The sequence below is a fragment of the Lithobates pipiens genome, unplaced genomic scaffold, assembly GCF_037356315.1.
Source record: "Lithobates pipiens isolate NorthernLeopardFrog02 unplaced genomic scaffold, aLitPip1_a1.2 Scaffold_18, whole genome shotgun sequence".
Taxonomy (NCBI): domain Eukaryota; kingdom Metazoa; phylum Chordata; class Amphibia; order Anura; family Ranidae; genus Lithobates; species Lithobates pipiens.
In genome coordinates this window covers 357212084-357222628 of record NW_027507758.1, presented here as the reverse complement: position 1 = coordinate 357222628, position 10545 = coordinate 357212084, and positions in this window count along the sequence as shown.

Here is a 10545-nt window from a genome sequence, read left to right as displayed (position 1 = left end):
CTGCAATATGGCTATAGCTGCTGGCAGTGATCAAACAAAAATAACCCGATAGGCTGGTTGTACTGAAGTTGGTTGATAAATTGAGTTCAGCACAACCAGCCTGTTCATAGATGGATCGAAACTGGGCCGGTTTCTGCTGAACCACTCAAATTTTGCTTTGGCTATGCCTGGATTAACAGTCAGAGTGATATCTGGCTAAGAGGAGACAAAGTAAAGCTTTCCTCTTGTCAGCAAAATCATTCTCCCAGACTGCATGTCTCAGTCACCTGACTACAGCACCAAATGGAGTCCCTTTAGGGCAGTTCTAGTACAGGGTCTTCCATCGCTCAGGCCAAAGTTTCCAAACTGCGCCCCCCCCAATATATCTGAGCTTAGGGGATCCTACCCCCAGCAGTCACCCGCTTGTCAATAAGAGGATTTTTATTAGGGTAGAGTCATCACAAGAACTGAGGCTGTGCATGGTGGGAGCCCCTGTAGTGTAGAGGAGATAGAGCCCCTGTCAGTACTCCTGTCAGGTATATAGTCAGAATGGCAGCCCCTCTACAGTATACAACTGCGCCCAGGGCAACTGCCTTTCGTGCCCACCCCTTGTACCGACCCCGCTTTAGGGGTTAAAGTGCAAGTAAAATCTGACAATATATTTCTCTTATAAGCTCCATTTTGGTCTGTTAAATAATTAAAAGTGTTTTATGATATCTGTTGGACAAGGAAAAATTCTAGCCATGCATCCAGCCAGAAATCTTGTGAACTAATAACTTTCTGTACTCTCTGTTTCTGAATTTTTATCAGTTAGCATTGTTCTCTTTCATCGTGTACAAAACACCTCCTCTGTAATGAACCCAAAGACCCCTTTCACACTGCGGTAAAGTGACGCTTGTTTTAGCAGCGCTTTACCACTATTTAAGCGGCGCTTTTAGGTCGCTTTTGGGCGATTTTAACCCCAAAGAAGGGGTTAAAAACTCCTGTGTTGTGGCACTTCTCAGGCGCTTCGAAAGTGTTGCCCATTCATTCTAATGGACAGGGCATTTTCAGAGCGCTAAATACAGCGCTCCCAATCTGCCCCAAAATTGCGTGCAGGAATTTTCGGAACGTCCCGCAAGCGCACTGCCCAAGTGTGAAAAATCACACAGGAGTGAATGAGTGACAGTTTTTCAGGCGCTTAGTAGGGGCTATTTCCAGCGCTAAAGCACCTGAAAACTGCTCCAGTGTGAAAGAGGTCAATACAGTCACCACATCTAAAGACTGGTAAACTGCAATACTATCAGATTTTGTTCTTGGGTTTATAGACATAAGATATGTTTCCAGAGGAGCATCCTTTTGTGCAGTGGCCCTTAGAATATGAGCTATACTCAAATAATCAATTCTAATGCAGAAAAATAAAAAAAAATTGGAATATTGTCAAACATAAAATTGTACATATTTTACAGTACAATTTCCAAAGCTATATTTTTACATATCATTAGCAACTCAATATTATCAGTGAATAGTTTTGTCCAAAAAAGTTTATCCCAACGTGATAATATGTATCTATCACATAAAAAGCCCTAATATAATGTCAGCAAGAAACAACATCTTTTTGGGGGTCTTTATAAGGAACAATTAAAAAATAACTATGTCATAGACCTGCACACTTGAGCCAGAGGAAATAGTTGATTTTTCAGTATGATATTGTGGAGTAGGGAGGTACCGACAAAAGTTTTTAGGGAGTCATCTAAAGGGCTGTACGTTATATTCTTTTTCATTTCAAGCAAAGAAGATAGAAGTGTTATATGGGTAATATCCTGTATTTTTCCTAATTGGAAAAAAAAAAGTTACTAAATTTTTATCTAAAAATTTTGTATTGTGGCAACTGTATAGGATTAATGCCTGTAATGATATTTTTCAATATATAAATTCTTCTTTTTATCTTAATTGCTTTTATTTATATTTTTCCCACTTTACATGCAGACCAAAATGCCCAGCAAAAGGGATGGTTAGGCCTCAGTCAGACAGGCGCTGACTTTTGTTTTGCGTGCAGGCTGCAATTGTTATTATCCATGCACCCAAGGCGGCACACAGGTAGCCTATGGACGTGAATGCAGATGCAGCAATTGCAGTACATACAGTAGCTGGATACAGCTGCATGCCAAGAATTGACAGGCTTGCAGGAGTGGGTGCACGTATCCGAACGCAGATTGTGTGCTATCTTACTGTGGACCAAGTAAAAAAAAAAAAAAAAAAAAAAAAAACCTGCTGTGTTAATGTTAGTGGCAGACTGCATCATATATGTTGCTTTTTTGTTTTTTATTTTGCCCATAGTTCCACTTTAAAAATAAGCTATAAAGAAAGTAAAGTTTAGTAGTGATATTTTTTACTTCATACCTACCTTCTGCACTTCCATGCAATTCCACATGGTGGTGTTGTATGCATTATAATCTTTTTCACAGTCTGTAGATCAGAGATGATGATACATTATTTCTTTCTTGTTAATAATTAATTGCCAGTTCACTGAAGAATTCATTAAAATGTATGATTACGTATCATTCAATCATATGCCCTGTGACCTAGAGAATCTGCTTGTTTGACCGATTACATTAAAGGTAGTTGATCAGAGGTGGGTAAAGTGATTCAATGTTTTATCTAGCAAATATACGTGAATATTTTAGTGAATTATTTGCCAAATCAAATTATCCATCCATGTTTTTGACCTTACTAGCTAAGCCTTACATTTCTGGAGCCAATAAGTGATGTAAAAGATGTATCAAGTTTTCAATTTAGGAACCATGTTTAAAGTAAACCTGTCATAGACTTTGGAACTGCAAACTGAGCAAATGAAAAACAAATAAATAATAGACTAAAGATTACTCTCAGTAAAAACTGCATTTCAAAAAGATCAATAGATCCAGACATAAGCAGCTGAAATGTAACCCACAATTTGCATCTTCATACCCTCCTAGGTGGACCTTTATTATAATGGGCACCATCACTGAAACCTGAGTAAGCATGAAGGCCAAGCTCCAGTTTTATAGGAAACATCCTTACAAGAAAAGATATGTGTTTTTTTTTGTTTGTTTTTTTACATGAGAGATCAGCTTATTACATAAATAACATTTTCTATATCTGTTACTGTTTTAAAAACTTTGTCCCTATGTATAGTTTGAAATGATACATGGACATTGGGCAGTGGCAGCTTAATCCATGCGTCTGGCCCATAATCTGCATGCAGGGCACCGGATGCATGGATTCTAATGTTTTTTTTTTTCTTTCTTTTTTTTTAGAAGCAAGTGATTAGAGACCAGAGGCTTTAATAGGCTTCAAAAAAGGATGGGCTCGGGTGCAGAGTACTGTGCTAGAGCCCATCCACTTGTGTGACAAAAGCAAATTAATATTGGCTATTGACTTCCTGATTCTCCTCATGGCCAACCAAGAAGTGGATCCTGAGACCTGTCACCCGATTGGCCGAAATTGAAGCAATCATATTGGCCACCGAGGAGGAGGGAGAAGATGCAAGGGAAACCGCCGTGAAGCCCAGGAGGAGGAGTCACAGGGTGAAGCCGCCCCCCAGAGGAAGCGCTCCCCGTGACCTAGATGGGGTAAGTGTGGGGGGTGCCTGTGACCCGGCCTACCGACCCCCCCCTCAAAAAAAATATACCACCAGCTGCCACTGACATTGGGGTAAGCCATATTTGCTCATTACATATACTGGTCCTGCTTTTTGGTTAGCACTACAAAAAGTTCTTCCTAGTGTCGTTGTTCCTTGTGGTAGTCAGTGGAAGCATGCCACTATACATAGGTATCAGCAAGTTACTCATCTAGCATGCGGCTCCATGTCCTGCACTGCCTGTATAGTTCCAGCACTTATATGGCTTGCTGCTCCACGTCCTGCACTGCCTGCATAGTTTTAGCACTGACATCACTCAGCAGACAGCAGAAACCAGTTTTCCAAGATACTTCAGCGCAAAAGCCTCCTCCTAAGATGCTCTGTACAGACAGCCATATTCCTACTCTTCTTTTGGATGTACCCTCCAGCAGGACAGCAAAATCACTCCAGACCCATAGACACAGGCCCCCTTCTGCTTCTTTAGGCCCAGGCTCAGGTCCTTCTCTAGCAACACCCAACAAATCTACTTAATAGGGGACACCTCAAGCATATACCCCCCAACACATACCTCTGCTAATAACCTCCTGGCAACTTGCTAGAGAAGAATAAGTATAGTAACATAAGTTATATTGTTTCCATTTGCTTTATCTGCTAGGAACACTCCTTAAAAACAAACAGAAGTACTGTAATCAATTGCCTGAACTTAGGATAAACCCAGCAAACACATAAACAATATCATTCAAAGCACAGTCTAACTACACAGTGGCGTAGCGTGGGTTGTCAGCACCCAAAGGCAGGGCAAGAGATTTGCACCTCCTAACCCATAGATTTTTAGCACTCTGAGTCCCTTCCTCTAGAACAGTAGTGCCGACCTGCGTGACCACTATACTAACCTACCTGATTCCTACACTAACCACTAAACTGACCTATCTGATTCCTATACTAACCACTACACTGACCTAACTGATTCCTACACTGCCCACTACAAACATTATTATTGCTCACTGATTGGTTGCTAGATGATGCTGCACATAATTACCGCTTAGGTAACTGCTAGAGGTTACTGCTAATTATTATTTCTCACTGATTGCTTGTTAGAGATTACAGCAGATTATTACTGTTTACTGATTGGTTACTGAAGGTTACTGCACATGATTACCACTCACTGGTTGCTAGAGGTTACTGCACATTATTAATGCTCCCTAATTGGCTGCTAGACATTGTAGCACATCATTACAACGCACTGATTTGTTGCTTAAGGTTACAGCACATCATCTCACTGCCTGCACACCACAGACTGCGGAAGTGACAGGACCCACCAATAGACAGAAAACAAGAACTAGAACTAATTATTAGCAAGTAGGGTTGAGGGGTGTGCTGTGTATGGAGTGCAAGGCTTAGAGATGCACTTTGTATGGAATGCAGGGTTCAGAGGTGCGCTGTGTATGGAGTGCAGGGTTGAGAGGTGCGCTGTGTACGGAATGCAGGGTTTAGAGGTGCGCTGTATAAAGAAAGCAGGGTTTAGAGGTGTGCTGTGTATGGAATGCAGGGTTGAGGGGGTGCACTGTGTATGGAGTGCAGTGTTGGGGCGCGTGCTGTGTGTGGCGTGCAGGGTTGAGGCGTGTCCTGTGTGTGGCATGCAGGGTTGAGTGGGGGTGCACTATGTATAGTTGAGGGGGGTGCACTGTTTTTGGCTTGCAGAGTTGAGGGGTGTGCTGTGTGTGGAATTCAGGGTTGAGGGGGGTGCTGTGTGTATGGTTGAGGGGATGCACTGTATGTGGTGCACAGGGTTGAGGAGGGTGCACTGTGTGTGGCGTGCAGAGTTAAGGGGATGCGCTGTGTCATGCCATCCTCTCGTACAAAGCTTTCCTCTGTAGAGGAGTACTCACGATGTCCACGCAGCTGCCGGTAAGGAGGGGCTTCTGTCTGTATGGATGATGCCTCATCCTCTTGCTCCTGGCCTGAGTTTCCTCCAGTCCTGTGGTGGTTGGTGCAGGGTCAGAGTGCCGGGCCGCCTAGCAGGAACAGGCAGACTCAGGAGAAGCGGCAGTGGTTGGAAGTCCTAGCTGTGGGGCGGGCTAATTGGATGGACAGGATGTTGCACGAGCTGGGATCCTGGACCTCACATGTGGGGGAGTGGCATGTAATGGAGAGGATGCCTCGGAGTTGCCTGCCCTCCTCCTTCCCCCCCACTCTCCGCATGGACCCAATCCCTGGGATCATCACAGATGGTCTTCAGTGTACATTTGCTCAGTGTGTCAGTGTCACCGCTGGGGCTGCCTAAGCCAGGACTGCACCACAAATTATTTCTCATAGCGAAGCGGAAGAGCTCACAGTCTTCTAGACTGCACAGCGCAGGAGAAGAACTGCAGGTAACCTGCCTCTGCGCCCCTCTAAATTTTGCGCCCGGGGCAACTCTCCCACTAGCCCCCCTCCCATGATACGCCACTGTAACGTCAGCCTTACTGTAACGCCAAATTTAGAATTGGGAAAACTCAGTTCATGGCAGGGTCCCTACACTGTCAAGTATAAGGGCCCTTCTACATACAATGACGGTGGTGTCAAATCTGTACTAAATCTCCCCAGAGTTTTTCATTGACCTGGCACAAGTAGACATCAAGAAAAGTCAGAACTCCTGACCTGTATATTCTTTCCAGTTCAGTGACTCAGAAAATAGTAAAGCCAAAAGATCAGCCTAACAAACTAGACAACATATTTTACTCATGCAAGTTTTCTTTTTATTGCTCATTAGATATGAAGCCTTTCTTTCTTTCTTCACGGTGCTGCACAATGATATGAGTTTCCTGTTCCTCTCTCTATATGCAAATCTCAGTATATGCAAATCTATCAGTCTACTAAATTTGTCCGAAGAGCAGTGAACTATATGTCTTATGTTTTCCCCCTTGAACAGGGATACTCACTGCATGCTAATGTATAGATGTCCGCAAAAGGGGGAACCTAAATCCCAACATGTAATGCAGTAATGAAAATATTGTATAGAAGTATGTAAAATGCAAAAATTGCCATATAGTAAATGTTACAATAGGGGTCAACAAAGGGGTGAAAAAGCATGAAGCTGGTGTTTGTGTTCTGATGGAATCTGCTGACAGCCGCGCCAACTTATTCTGAAACCTGCTGCTTGCCATAGATAGTGGGCTGATGCTCCTGAACTCAGCAGGCCCCTTCACACTACGTGCAGTGTTTGGTTTTTTTTTCTGTATTAAACTCGCATGTAAAGTAGAATATGGGTTCCAATGGCATATTTCACACGAGTGCTGTGCGTTCCAGGGCTTTTCATTTCCAGTTCAGTTTTCCTACACGGAACTGTACTGCACTAAAAACATAAAAAAATGCATCAAAAATGCACTGGACCCTAGTACAGTGAAAAAAATAGGAATAAAGAAGAAAAAAGCATCTGGAATGCCTCCTGAAACAAATCAAAAACATGTTAAAAAGGCTCATGCAGAAGCGCATCCAGAATGGATCTGGAGGATGCATTTGTGGTGTGAACTGGCACGGAGGCTGCTTAAAAATGCCACATTCCCTGTCACCTCTATGAATGTATTACTCAGTTTTTAACTGCAAAAAAAGTTTTATCAACAGGACACTAGGTACATGTACCCTTCTTTGCTCCTCTCTTAAATATTATATCTCTTAAATATTTCAATAGTAGCTTCAAATTTGTACTCACTAACATATAAATTTAGTTAAAATGTATAGTTTTTATAACACAACATAGTTTAAAGTGCTCTACATAGCACATTCAAATCAGCTCTTCAGTATTACAACTGTAGCGGTGGCTCCTGAAGAGCACGCACTATGCGTTTTTCAAAGTTAAGTCTATACCTAAACTACAGTTTGGTTTGGGTACAATTGTCTAAATTTGGACTTCAGCATCAGTCTGCCTGGACTGTGAGATGTTCAGCCTGGCCACAGGGGGCACGGTCTCTTCTGGCAGGCATGGAACTATGGTCTGGTTAGGTGCTTTAGTTACTCTCTCTCAGAGCCCGCCCAGTGGCGCTCTTGCTGTGCTTTCTGGGAGAGGGTATTTAAGATGCGGATGTCACTTGGTTCGGGGTTCCGGTCCAGAATGATGTGTTGATTTCATGGTCCTGGTCCTCCTGACCAGACCCCAGGAAGGCTATGGCCTGGGGTGCGGATCCACCCGATCTTGATGTCTTGGGGCTGGCTAGCCCGAGGCAAGGAAACTAAAGGAGGATTCTGAGGTGGTTGGGTGCCGTCTCTGGTTTGGGAGAGACCCAGTGACTACAAGCATTCCAGGTGAGGACTCTTCAGAAGAAGACCATGTAAGGGTTGGTTTCTTAGTAAGAGCCTGGTAGGGCTGAAGTACCCAAAAGAATCTGGTCTTGTGGATATCGCCAAGCTGGCTGAAAGATCCAGATATCCCTTGAGTCTTCAAGTTTAGTTTCCGTATGTGTTCTACAACGTCTGTGGCAGAGACTTGTTTCTGAGTAAGCACCTCGTTGGCTGCTAGGCCTTGTGAGAGAGGGACTGTCCAACTTGAGTGGACATCCAGTTGCGAATGACTATTCTCTGGATGTAGTCAAAGTGAGCAAGTTCTTCAACATTTTGACTTTGACACTAAGGCCGCGTACACATGGGCGGACTGTTCGCCCAACTTAGTTCGTCAGACAATCCGACAAACAGTCCGTTCAAAATTTGCATGAACGGACTTGACCACACACGATGAGCAGACAGTCCGCTGAAAGCGTGCGGGATGACGTGAACGGCACGTACGACGGGACGAGAAATTCGACGTCCAATACACTGCAATGCAACCTTCGCCGTGTAAATCCTTTCTGAGCATGCGCCAAACTTAGTCTGTCGAACTAGCCTACACACGAGCGGACTGTCCGCTGAAACCAAGTTTGGACGGACTGTCTTACGGAAATTCCGTAAGACTTTGTTCGTCAGACTGTCCGCTGAAACAGTCCGCTGAAGCCCACACACGAGCGGATTGTCCGCTGAAACACTGTTCAGCGGACTAAGTTGGGCGAACAGTCCGCCCGTGTGTACGCGGCCTAAGAGTACCTGAACTTACTTTCCAACCCTCTGATCCCAATTTTAGAGACTGTTCATTGTCTACGTTTTTGCAAATAAAATCCATTCAAGTGGATCTGTTGTCAGTCTCTCGAGTTACTGGGCCGTTTACCACAGGACTCCCCTAGACGTGAAGCGAGTAGAACAGAAGGTAACAGTAAGCCAAAATCTAACCAGCAGCTCCTTCGGTGGTAGTGCTACACAACCATTGTCATGCAAGCACACCAAATATCCTAAATAGGTGAAAAAAGTGAGCTGCGCTAAAAAAAACTCTAAACAAAAAATAAATCTAATCACAAGAAAAAAATATAAGTGACAAAAAAATATTTTTTTGAAACAGTGCCCACAATATGATTAGCATAAATTGCATACCCCTTATATATAAATCACATAAATTGTCAGGATTAAAGAAAATAAGCCGACACACCCCCAAATTAGTTGTAATGAATTTTCTTTGAGAGATGACTTATACATTGTAGATTTATATGATCCACAGTTTTAACTTGTGGCTCCCAGGTAATTCTGTTGGTTATTGGTAGAGGTCTGGTTTTGTGTGGTAGTAGGGCAATCTCTATCCTCCTTCCCCCATGTAATATGGCGGATTAGGAGACAATAAGGGCATTTGTCCTTTTTCCCTCATTCAATATGGTGGACTGGGAGACTCTATGGAGCTCAGACCGAGGCTGTTTGTTTGTGATTTGGTATATAGGCGGTGCGTCAGAACGCCAGAAAGTTTTCTTGTCCACAGAGATAGCTATGAACAATGCTAACTGACTCACAAGTAGGGATGAGCCCGGTGTTCGATTCAAAACCATGTTCAAATCGAACATCGGCCGTTTGTCCGTTCATCAAAAACAGAACTTTGTGGGCCGTTCGCATCAAATTCGCATGATACGAACGGCGCACAATGCACTGCGCCAGTCGCAGTGCATTTCTGGCTGATGATTGGCCAAGCATGCACTGTGACCCCACATGCTTGGCCAATCACAGCGCCGGCAGCGAGGAGAGCCATAATTGGCCACTGGTTGGATGCCTGTGGCCAATTATAGCTCAGGGGGTTAGGTACGCACCCCACACTATATAAGGCCGCCAGCGCGGCTGCCTTGTGTAGTGTGTTGCGGCGTTGATAGAGAGAAGGATAGGCAGGGACAGTGTCAGCTGTGCTTTACTTCTTTAGATAGCGCTGTTACAGTGAGTGTAGTGTTCAGGGAGAGAGCAGGATAGGCAGGGACAGCGTCAGCTTTGCTTTGCTTCTTTAGATACCACTGTTACAGTGAGTGTAGTGTTCAGGGAGAGAGCAGGATAGGCAGGGACAGTTTCAGCTTTGCTTTGCTTCCTAACCTAGCGCTGTTACAATGGGTGTAGTGTGCCTCCTGCACAGCATACACCTGAATCTACCCCCCCCCCCCCCCCCCCAATTGCTGGTGCTGTGTAGTTGATTTATGCAACACAGGCACAGGCATAATATTCAGTCAGTGTAGTGTGCCTCCTTCGCAGCATACACCTGAATCTACCCCCTCATTGCTGGTGTTGTGTAGTTCATTTGTGCAACACAGGCATCTGCCTAACATTAGCATAACATATTTTGGGTGCGGGTTCCCCTTAATATCCATACAAGACCGAAAGGGGCTGGTAATGGGCTCGGCCCGGCCCACCCCCACCACTGAGGCTTTTTCGATCCCGAACTGTAATCCCAAATGAAATAAATCCACACCTACATAAGAGAGGTGAACCCCATCGGCTCTGTAAAACCCGGGGATCCCACCCTCCAAATGCACATGCCGATAATGCTGGGCATGTATTTCTCCATAGCCCTATTCACCCTTTACCTCATCCTTTCCATCACTTTCCTCTGAGGCGAGGACAGCCAAGAAAAGCAAGGAATTATTTCCGAAAATAGGATA